Raw genomic sequence first — 9,985 nt, forward strand, 5'->3', positions numbered from 1 at the left:
GGTGCTTGTAGGACAGTGACCTTTGCTGATGTCCTTCTTAGTCATTTCCTTGTGGAGCTTAAAGGCTTAGTGTGAACTTGTGATGCGAGATGGGGTGCAGTAGGACTCAGATTTATAGTAATATTTCACACTAATCGTTTCTTGGTTCAAATCAACTCTAGAGTTAGGAGCTTTTTCAACCTTTCTGCAGCACTAAAGTATGGAGAGGATTGCTGTTGATAAATATGTCATAAATAAAACATGAAGGCAATGTACTTTCCTGCAGTGTGCAGAAAAGGCAAAGCATCAACTTCAGGACTTTAAACTCATTTGTCAAAATGAAAGTCGTGCTTACCCCAGCTTTCTCTGAACCTGTGTCAAGGGCATGATTTGAGGAGAATTTAAAACATAAGCTGGTGAAATCTGGAGGTAATTTGGAGCCGGAGTTTGTGTTATATTAAATTCTTACTGTTTCATTTGCTTCTGGTCTGCAACATAGGATGACCTTGACAAATAATGCCCAAATGACAAGACTGAAATATTTGGAGATGTAGAGTTAGCCATTATAAATATTTATAGGTAAACTAATGCTGAGGTCAACTGTCAGGTAGATGGAAGATACATATTAAAGTAAAAATTGTTTTATAAGATTCTGTGCAGGAGAAGAGCATACCAAAAAGTAAAGTTAGAAAGAGTCATATGAGATGGGCGGCTGAGGGAAACTTTAAGTAAACAGCCAAAGGGAAAGAAGCAGCCTTGGTTTACTTGGGAGGCACAGACAATAAATAAACAATAATAGGAACTGACAGACAAAAATCTTAGAAAAAGTACCCATTATGCTTCTCCATTCTATCCATACACTTAGAGTAAGCTGTAACAGTGAATACTGCCATGGAAAAGTCAACCACAAGTGCTCTTAAAAGATAGTCTGTGTACAGTAGACATTCAGCCCTATTATTCCCATGGATAAATCACTGTGGTCAACAAATCTCTTTGACAACACTGGACTTAGCTGTCATAAAACTTTGCGCCTTGAGGCTGAAGTTTAGTATATACTATATAGCAACTTAAAATGGACTTTGAGATGCATTGTGTAACTTTTACGGTGGGGGTTCACTTGTTTGTCTCTATAGAAATGTTATTGCATAAACGTAGATCAAAAATACCCTAACATTTACACATTCTTACTCTGAGCGGGGTCACTTCTGCACAGATCTTACTTGTAACTTGGCCTGCTGGTGTTACTTTCTTGCCTCCATGGAGACTGATTAGCTGTGAAGCAATTTTGGAAATACATTACTTTCTTTATGGAGACAAGCAAATGGCAGACCCTCCACTAGAAAAGTTACAAAATGCAGCTTTAATGTGTGTATTTGCTGGATCACATAAGTCAACAACAATGGCTATACAGGATACTAATACAGCTGCCTAAAAAGTGCATGAATTCTTATGCAAAAAATAAAGTAAATAGTCAACAAAATGGTAATGAAGTAGATTTACGATCAGTACATGACACAAGTTCATGTTTCTATTTGTGATTACTTTCCCAGAGTTATTCGTATATTAAAAACACTTGCACACCCACTCAACATGCAAGTAACAAACTAATGTTTTTGAACAACTTCGAACAGGTCCAGTAATGCATGCCCACTCAGCAGCAAACAAAAGGAGAAGGTGCAGATTTGAGTGAATGGAGGATGGAGAAGAGAACGGCTGGGGGATATGGTACACGCCCACTTACGTTTTATGAAAAGTCATTCTGCTGCAACAAGATGGTTGGAAGTGAGAGGGCAACAGTGTAATAAATGTAGAGGAGAAGACTGCAAGGGAATGTGTTGCTTTTGCCGTATTTCAGTAGCACGTTCAAAGAATCAAAAAATAGGAATTCAATTTTAGATTTTCATTTTTGGTGTGAGATAATTAATCATACAGCAATCTCCCAATCAAATGTTGTGAGAGTGGGGGCGCTAGTCAACCCGTGCAAATGCTATGAACATTACCAGTTATTCTTCAAAGCTGCACACAATTTATGAAAATGATGATTGCACAATGATTATAAACACCATCGTATATTTTCAGAAGAACAAACTATAGCCTTTAGTTCCTAATATAAACAGGTCTGATGCTGAAAAAAATACTTACAGGATTTGACCTTTCATGAACAGTTTTACATTGATCTGGACCTATATCAGAGCTAGTATAAGAGCACGGTCAGTTTATAGAAGCTACAATTTTTTGCTTTGAAAATTATTATTTGTGTTTTAATTATAATAGTGGTATTGAAATTGGTATAGAGTTTTGAGCCTTTTACAAAATCAGGGTTGCTATTTAAGTATCATAAAAAGAATTTAACAGTGAGACCTACCAAGAAGAAGTAAGTCAATAAAAGAATTAATATTTGAGTTATGTAAGTCAACTTCAACTCAGCAACTTTGCAGACCTGTGCAAAGAGGAGGCATAACTTCCCGAGGCAACATGAAATAAAATCCTTGTATTGATTTTTGAAAACATTCTGGTATTGTGTAATGAGGCAGTGGGTTAAGGTGTATTTTACTGTACAGTAGCAAACCAGCAGTACCTGAATGTGTGTAGGTGGAGGCATTACATTATGTGCAGTGATGTGTATATACCTGCACCTCATATATTTGACAGTGAGTGGTTCTGAGAGAGACTAACACGCTGAGTCCATCTGGCCCTTCACCACAGTCTGACATGAACAATCACACACACACTCAAGACAAGTGCTGACTTCAACCTGTGCGCCATAGTGGACTGGAAAGCTTTACACTGGTTGCTTGTCTCCATGGAGATAGCGTTGCCAAAAATGTTCATTGGTATGGCATTAAACTTATCCAGCTCGATGGAGACAAACAGGTGACGTCAACAGGTAAGAACTGTGGAGAGGAGACTTCGCTCACAATAAGTGAGCGAAGTGTGTGTGTGTGTTCAATACTTTTTCATCAATAAAACACCTGCTATACAAATATATTAAATACAATACAAAAGTTTTAAGCCATTTACTGTGAAACCCTCCAGACAAAGCTATAACATCTCCATGGAGACAAGCAGGTGGCGTAAGAAACTTGTATAGTCTTCATTAACATTCTTTTCACATCTTACTAAAACTCCTACATCAATCAACCAAGCAAAAGCATTCTGTTTTGAGACGATTACTGTTGTTGCTGTGTCTGCAGTGAAATAAAAACAAAATCACAGTGATGATGAAAATTTTGTATTTTTATGCAGGTCTCATCAAGCCAAACCAAATGAGACATGAAGAAAATTATGGATACAAACGAGTCAGAATCATGAAGCAAGAAATTCTCCAAACCCCTTATGATTTTGTGCTGTAGTTACTAATGAAATATTCTCATTCTTTTTATGAAAGCAGATTATTATTGTTCATGTGCACTGAGTACACCTCCAGGCATGGACAAAGGTTGGTGACTCACATAATATAAACTCTAGCAAGAATATAAAATACAATGATACTGGGAGGCAGGGGACCAGATTAGCAAAGAGCTGATGCTGGGTGGAAAGAAGAGAAGTCTACTGGGAGCTTGAAGACAGTAGAAATGTGTAGAAGAAGGAGTAGGGGGCACAGAGGAGACTGGAGCTTGATCCTGCACACTAATCTACAGGGAGAGAAGGGTGGATGAAGGGGTGAATTAAGATAGGGGAGGCTAGAAAAGGATTAGTAGGACCCAAAGGAAAGTTATGACATGAATAAAATATAGTCTTTGGTATATGTTGACCATTTATTGCAGAAAATGTTGCCTCTACTCGCACCCAAGAGGACAGCCTGGATGTGTGTTTGTGCATGATTACGCTCCACATTTGTTTTTCCTTGTCTACTACATAAACAGGATCTCAACATGCAGTGGGTGTGAGCCTGCAGCAGCTCATGACTTCTTGGATTATGTCAAACTTCTTTGCAAATTATAACGCGCATTGCTGAACAGCACAGAGTGTCGACCTCCCCAGAGAAGAAAAACAAGATTTAAATAGATTTTGGGAGGCACTGCTTGTACTCTATACAGGTACATTATTGGAAGGTTTTTGACCTCAACAGCTGCAGTGAATAGGGTCTCCAAAAATTGCTATGCGAATCAGCAGTTGAAATATTGCACTAAAATAGGAAAACCTAGAAAGTTTTATGAGAATGGAAGTAGTTTTATAATTTATCTGGTTGGCAAAAGAAAAACAAACTAAAATGACCTCATTTGGACTTTTGGATTTGCCAGAGCGACAACCAAATAAATGTGTACATTTCACATATTTTATTTCATATTTTTCCATTGATCTTAATTACTCTTGCATTACTGATGGTGATAGTTGTTCCTCTGGCTGCATAAACGTGAACTGATTATTTTCACATGGCACTTCTGTATTTGAAGGAAAACAAAGATTTGCAACTTTGAAAGAATATATGAAATATTTGTAAGTCCATTGTCTAAAACAGTGGTCAAAATGAGCATTAAATGACAACCAGTCACATAACTGGCCTATGTGTTTAACCTACTTTGAGCTGTCCAGTGAGACGCTGTGGTCCATCACTTGTCACAACTGGTATCACATCCTAAGGGAAAGAATCCACTGCTTCAAGGTTGAAATCTGGCCTGTCTGCTTTGGCAGGATTAAAAGAAATGATAGCTCCCCATGTCTTTACTGGGTCAGTAATATTTGAGATAGGACATTTATAATTGTGTAACCTACGAGGGAGACAGAGACTAGTCTTTTCATGTTTTAGGGTCAGCTCTTCCCAAAAGGAACATGGAGCATCTCCTGGACTGTGCACACACCAGTGACTAACATGAATAATCCCTGCAGCTCTCGTCCAATGTCAGGACAGAGGGCCAAACACATATAGACACAGACATCTGTGAAGGCTTTCTAATTATACATTCAACTCAGGAAAATCTACCCCTACGATACAGTGGTAATGTTATTATTTTTTGTTAGGATGGGCCAATATCTATATACAATATTTGGCTGCTGCTGTGGCTGATAACTTTTGCAATCCATAGTATGGACCACAAATTTATCTTAATTTGAGATAAAGATCACAAATTAACTTTTCACTCTTGTAAAAATAAAAACAAAATGTATTTATCTCTTTATCTGAACGTACAGCCATATAACACTCTGTTTCCATTGTTACTCATGAGTTTGTTCAAAAAGACAAATCAGATGCACTTACAACAATCTGGGAATGACATGTGGGCACAAAGACACCCCAAAAATATCAGTACTGAATATTGATAGCAAATACAGATATTGGTAAAAATAGATCAATATTGACCGATTGTGGAACTGATATGTCACTCATCCATAACCTTTTGGAGGAGAGAAGAAAACTATTCACCAGTAAAGCTGGCTCAAACTCTAGAGAACACATGTGGGAATGGTGGCAAGACTAGTTCGAGACACAGTAGTGTTGCCTGGGTTCCACAATACACACTTATATACTTCTGTATAAAAACAAATATCACTCTGGGTTTTCCAGGCAAGCAGTAGTGTAATGTTTTTATTTGGACATGTCCCTGAAGCTGACATGAACAGAGGGGTCCAGGAGAAAGTAGAAGTTTGAGAGAAATGGTGAATTATTGACTGTCACCATGTGAACACTGAAGCAGATGTTTGTGTGGACTCTTGTGGTGCATGTATTTCACTGATCAAGTCTATGAAACTGAAGTAAGCCCACTAATGATGAGACAATATTCCCCTATGATGCCTAATTAAATCATAACAATTATTTATAATGTCATTAAGTTTAATTAATGTTTATTTTTAGTGCAAAGGGGGAAATGGGAGCACTAAATGTATTTTGCATTAATACTTACTGAGGAAAAAAAATATATTTTTGGACATAATTGTCCCCATAGGGAAATTTGTCTGCTGCATGTGACCTCTCCAGTGCCTTAGGGCTACAACCTGTCAGGGAAGTCGACAGCATTTCCGTGCTAGAGGATTAGCCTACTGTGCATGATTTGGGTTGATGGGGGAAACTGAAATGCCAGGAGAACAGCCATCCAGACAGTAATGTCATCACAATACTAAGTAAATTTTGATACTAAGGAAAAGGCTCTATACTCAATATGAATTTTGATAACAGTGATGATTAAAACGTTTTAATAGATGAAGACCATTCCAAAAGACACACACATTTTTTATACAAAAATGTATGTTTTTTGTATCAAACATTGATGGTTCTAATACCCAGATTAGTATCTGGGTATTGATTTTTTGACAACTCCGATTGACAGTGGTTGAGAAAGACATAATCATACAAAGGACAAACACAAAACATGGCCTAGGTTCAAGGATAGAGAGCACACAACAACAGCTAAGATCGTACATCAAGTAAACACCTCCAACCTTGAAAGAGCTGAGGCGGCAAATCACGGTGGAGGTGACAAATAAGCTCCAGATTGGTGCTTCCATAAAGCTGAGCTGAGCAGAAATGAGCTGAGTGATGTCCAGGACCTACGGGCAGAGTACACAAGCTTCAGTCATGTCAACATCATGAGAGCAGCTAAGACAAAATTAAAACATGGGCAATTATACAAAGTGGCTATCATGTCAGAATCTATTTGTTCAGTGTGGTGGGGAGAGGGATCAGCAACCACTGCCAACTTTTTGCCTCTCATCGCATGGTCAACTCAGATTTGTGATGTCTATAATGACATGAGAAAAAACACATTTCACTTGCCTGCATAAAACAAACATGTAAAGGGTTTTCATATCATTCATTGCATATTTTATTGTTCTTTTATCGAGAGTTTGCTCACTTTTTCTTTCATTTGCTGGTTTCAGTCCCTGTCCTTGAAGGATAAGAACAAACTGCAGAACATTGTTAAAACCTGCTCAAAAATTACAGGGGTTAAACAGAGGGAGCTGCATTCTCTGTGGGAGGAGCGGGTGCTGAGCAAAGCCAAGTGTCTCCTGGCTCAGCCCCTCCATCCTCTGGCTCCAGACCTTATCATGATGCCTTCGCTTGTATGCTTCGATACGGAAAACAAATCGTTTTTCAAATTCTTTTGTGCCCTCAGCTATTAAATTGCTAAATTCTAAGGGTAGTGTTTTTTGACATTTTGCAATGTTTTTATGTATTGTATTTTTATGTATTATTTATGTATTTTTCTTATATTGTGCTTTGAGTTCCACTCGTGGATTGCAATGGACTGACACACTGTGTGTTTGTGTGTATGTTAAAGTGAGAACTGCTCTGAGAATGCTGCAAATGAATTGCCCTCTGGGATCAGTAAAGTTTTCTGAATCTGAATGAATCTGAATCTGAATCTCAATCACCTTTTTTCTCCACCACACATGCAACTGTGAATGTGAAGCCAGGCTGCCTTATGCCAGACAAATATACAAAGGATAAGGTTTAAATAAGATCATGTAGCAGGAAAACACTGGTAATTGCTCTTTTCTTTGACATGATGTGTGCATAACAAAATGGGTATTTACCTTCATGGACAACAATTCCTGGCCATTATGGAAGTAACAAGCTTGACATTTCCCGATAATGGCAGTGTACTTTCCTGTTTTGGCTACACTCCATGAGCTTGAAAAGAGCAGCAGCAGACAATGCAAAGATACCTTTAAGGTAAGCTCTCTTCAGATCTGTCACTCAGTAGAAGACAATTCAGAGGCGTTTTAGGGAAACACAGATGGAGCCAGTTGCTCTATAATACAAGCAATATCAACAACCAGCTCCGTCTGTCAGCCCTGATGCCATCCCTTCTATAAATCTTACACACAACTTTTAAATCACACAAATAACCCAAAATGTGCCCAAAACTGCAATATGACATACTTAAAGATCAAACTGGTTCAATTTAGGTCTCTGTATAATTATGACGGAGTAATATAAAGTGGTCCACATGGCTTGTTTAGTGCTGGCCTCTGTTTGATCTCTGCCAATGCAAATCCAAACTCATATATAATGTACTGTATATAATCACTGTATGATTATATACACTATCTGCTCATAATATAAGCCTTGCAAAGATTTACATAACATTACCACATAATTATCCACACACTGTTAATAACTATTCTATACTAGAAACAGGGACTATTTCAAAAATCACAAATGAACTAATTGTACAAACGAATTATTCCTTCTTATTCTTAGAGAATTGTCTAGCTATGTATATTACAGTGATGTCTGAAAATTTTTTTTTTTTTCAGATAAGATGCTGTATTTTGATATGCCATCTGCTCTCATTAATTCCCATGAAGCCCTTCCTCAAAGAGACTTCTGTGCAGCAACAAAATAAACAGTACAGTCACACTTGCCACTCTGTTCTCTCCTTAGACAGACACAGACAAAAGTGACGGGAGGGCTATAAAAAAACAAAAAAAACAAACTGAGAAGTACTGCAATTTGCGAAGAGATTTATATTTTAAAAAGTAGGATAGTTTTAGAGCATTACAATGTGAAAAACTCTAAGAGCATCAACATGTGTAAGAAGCCTGAAATATAAACAGCTAAAGTAATTCAGGAAACACAGGTCTAAACTACTCTGGTACAAAACATTTTTCAATAAAAGAGGACACTCTATTATATAAATTGGTACAGCCATAGGCATTTGATAGCTGTGCCAACTCAAATTGCAATTTTAATTTGATTGCAACAAATTGTGCAAGCCTAAATGGGGGCGTTCTATTTTTTAACTAGCATTTGTAGGAAATAAATGGACAGTACATAGAGAGACCATGTATTATAACCATAAATAGACTCAAATGGCAGCAGTGCATGGTTGGAATTTAATGGAAAAGATTTAGGGCTTTTGTCAAGGACACGGACAAAGTGCACATATGGGGTGGACTGTGAGGTTCTGGTGCTCCTCTCTGCTTGTGGCCTCTGTACCACTGGGCAGTTAATGAGCAATGTGAAGTCTGGCCAAGCGCTCCATCCTCTGCCCACTACACTATGCTAGACAACGCTCGGGCACCACGCCAGCCTGGGGACAAAGTGGCCGACTGCCTCTGCCACCCTGCTACAATGGGCCTATAGGGAGCCTTCTTTAAGACTGTGCATGTAAACAGGCGAGGGAAATTTAGAGGTGCATAAAATGTAACGATTTGTTTGACGTTAGACAATAGGGGTGGCGTTAGTGAGTGATTTCGGCTAAAGTAGACGCGGGTGCCTTTGAGTGTGTGTGAGGTGAAGATAAACTATGTGTATCGAGACGGGGCCATCTGTTCAGACTAAAGATGTATTGCATTACCCTCACCGGGGACGTGTGCATCTGATTCTGCACATTCACTTGTCGTGATCAAACAAACTGAAGTAAATCTGGCAGGGTGAGTTTAAAGAAGGCCAACCTGTGTGAGGAGATTGTAGCTTTTCACAGTTAATCAATAGACCACATATAAATCCTGCAAGGGCTTCTACAGTGGAAACTTGGAATAGTGTGTCTAAATCTGTGAAAAATCTTCTGGGGGAAATGAAAAATCTACAAGACTAGTCCTTTCCTTTTAGAGCTTGTGTAATCTTGGTTTGTTCAGCGTTCAGGACTGGTGCAGTTCTAGTTTAGTGAAGAACTAATTTCATTTCTGGCCAATTTTCATGGTTTGTTAACTTTCTGGTAGATTTTTTCCAAAACGCCAGCTTCAATTAAACTGGATGCTGTTTCTTAACCCTTTGGAGTATACACAGATAGCATATAAAGTATAGCTAGGAGTAAAGCTTGCTGTTGGGAGATATGAACTGATAAAATTGAGTATATGCTGAGTACTGACCATTTCCATTTCTGCTGCATGTGCCTCAGGGCTACAACCTGTCAGTGCAGTCAACAGTATTTCTTTCCTTTGTAATATGTAATAGTATTCAGGAAAGTATTCAGGAAAGGTCCAGTTTGTTATGCTGTGTTATTTTATTTTTTGTTCAAACCAATTGTAAGTTTTGATTCAAGCTTGAGGAGATTGTAGCTTTTCACAGTTTAACATTTGAGAATAACTGTAGTAAAATAAATAGCTTTTCCCATGCCTG

This window comes from Periophthalmus magnuspinnatus, chromosome 4, assembly GCF_009829125.3.
Source record: "Periophthalmus magnuspinnatus isolate fPerMag1 chromosome 4, fPerMag1.2.pri, whole genome shotgun sequence".
NCBI classification, from domain to species: domain Eukaryota; kingdom Metazoa; phylum Chordata; class Actinopteri; order Gobiiformes; family Gobiidae; genus Periophthalmus; species Periophthalmus magnuspinnatus.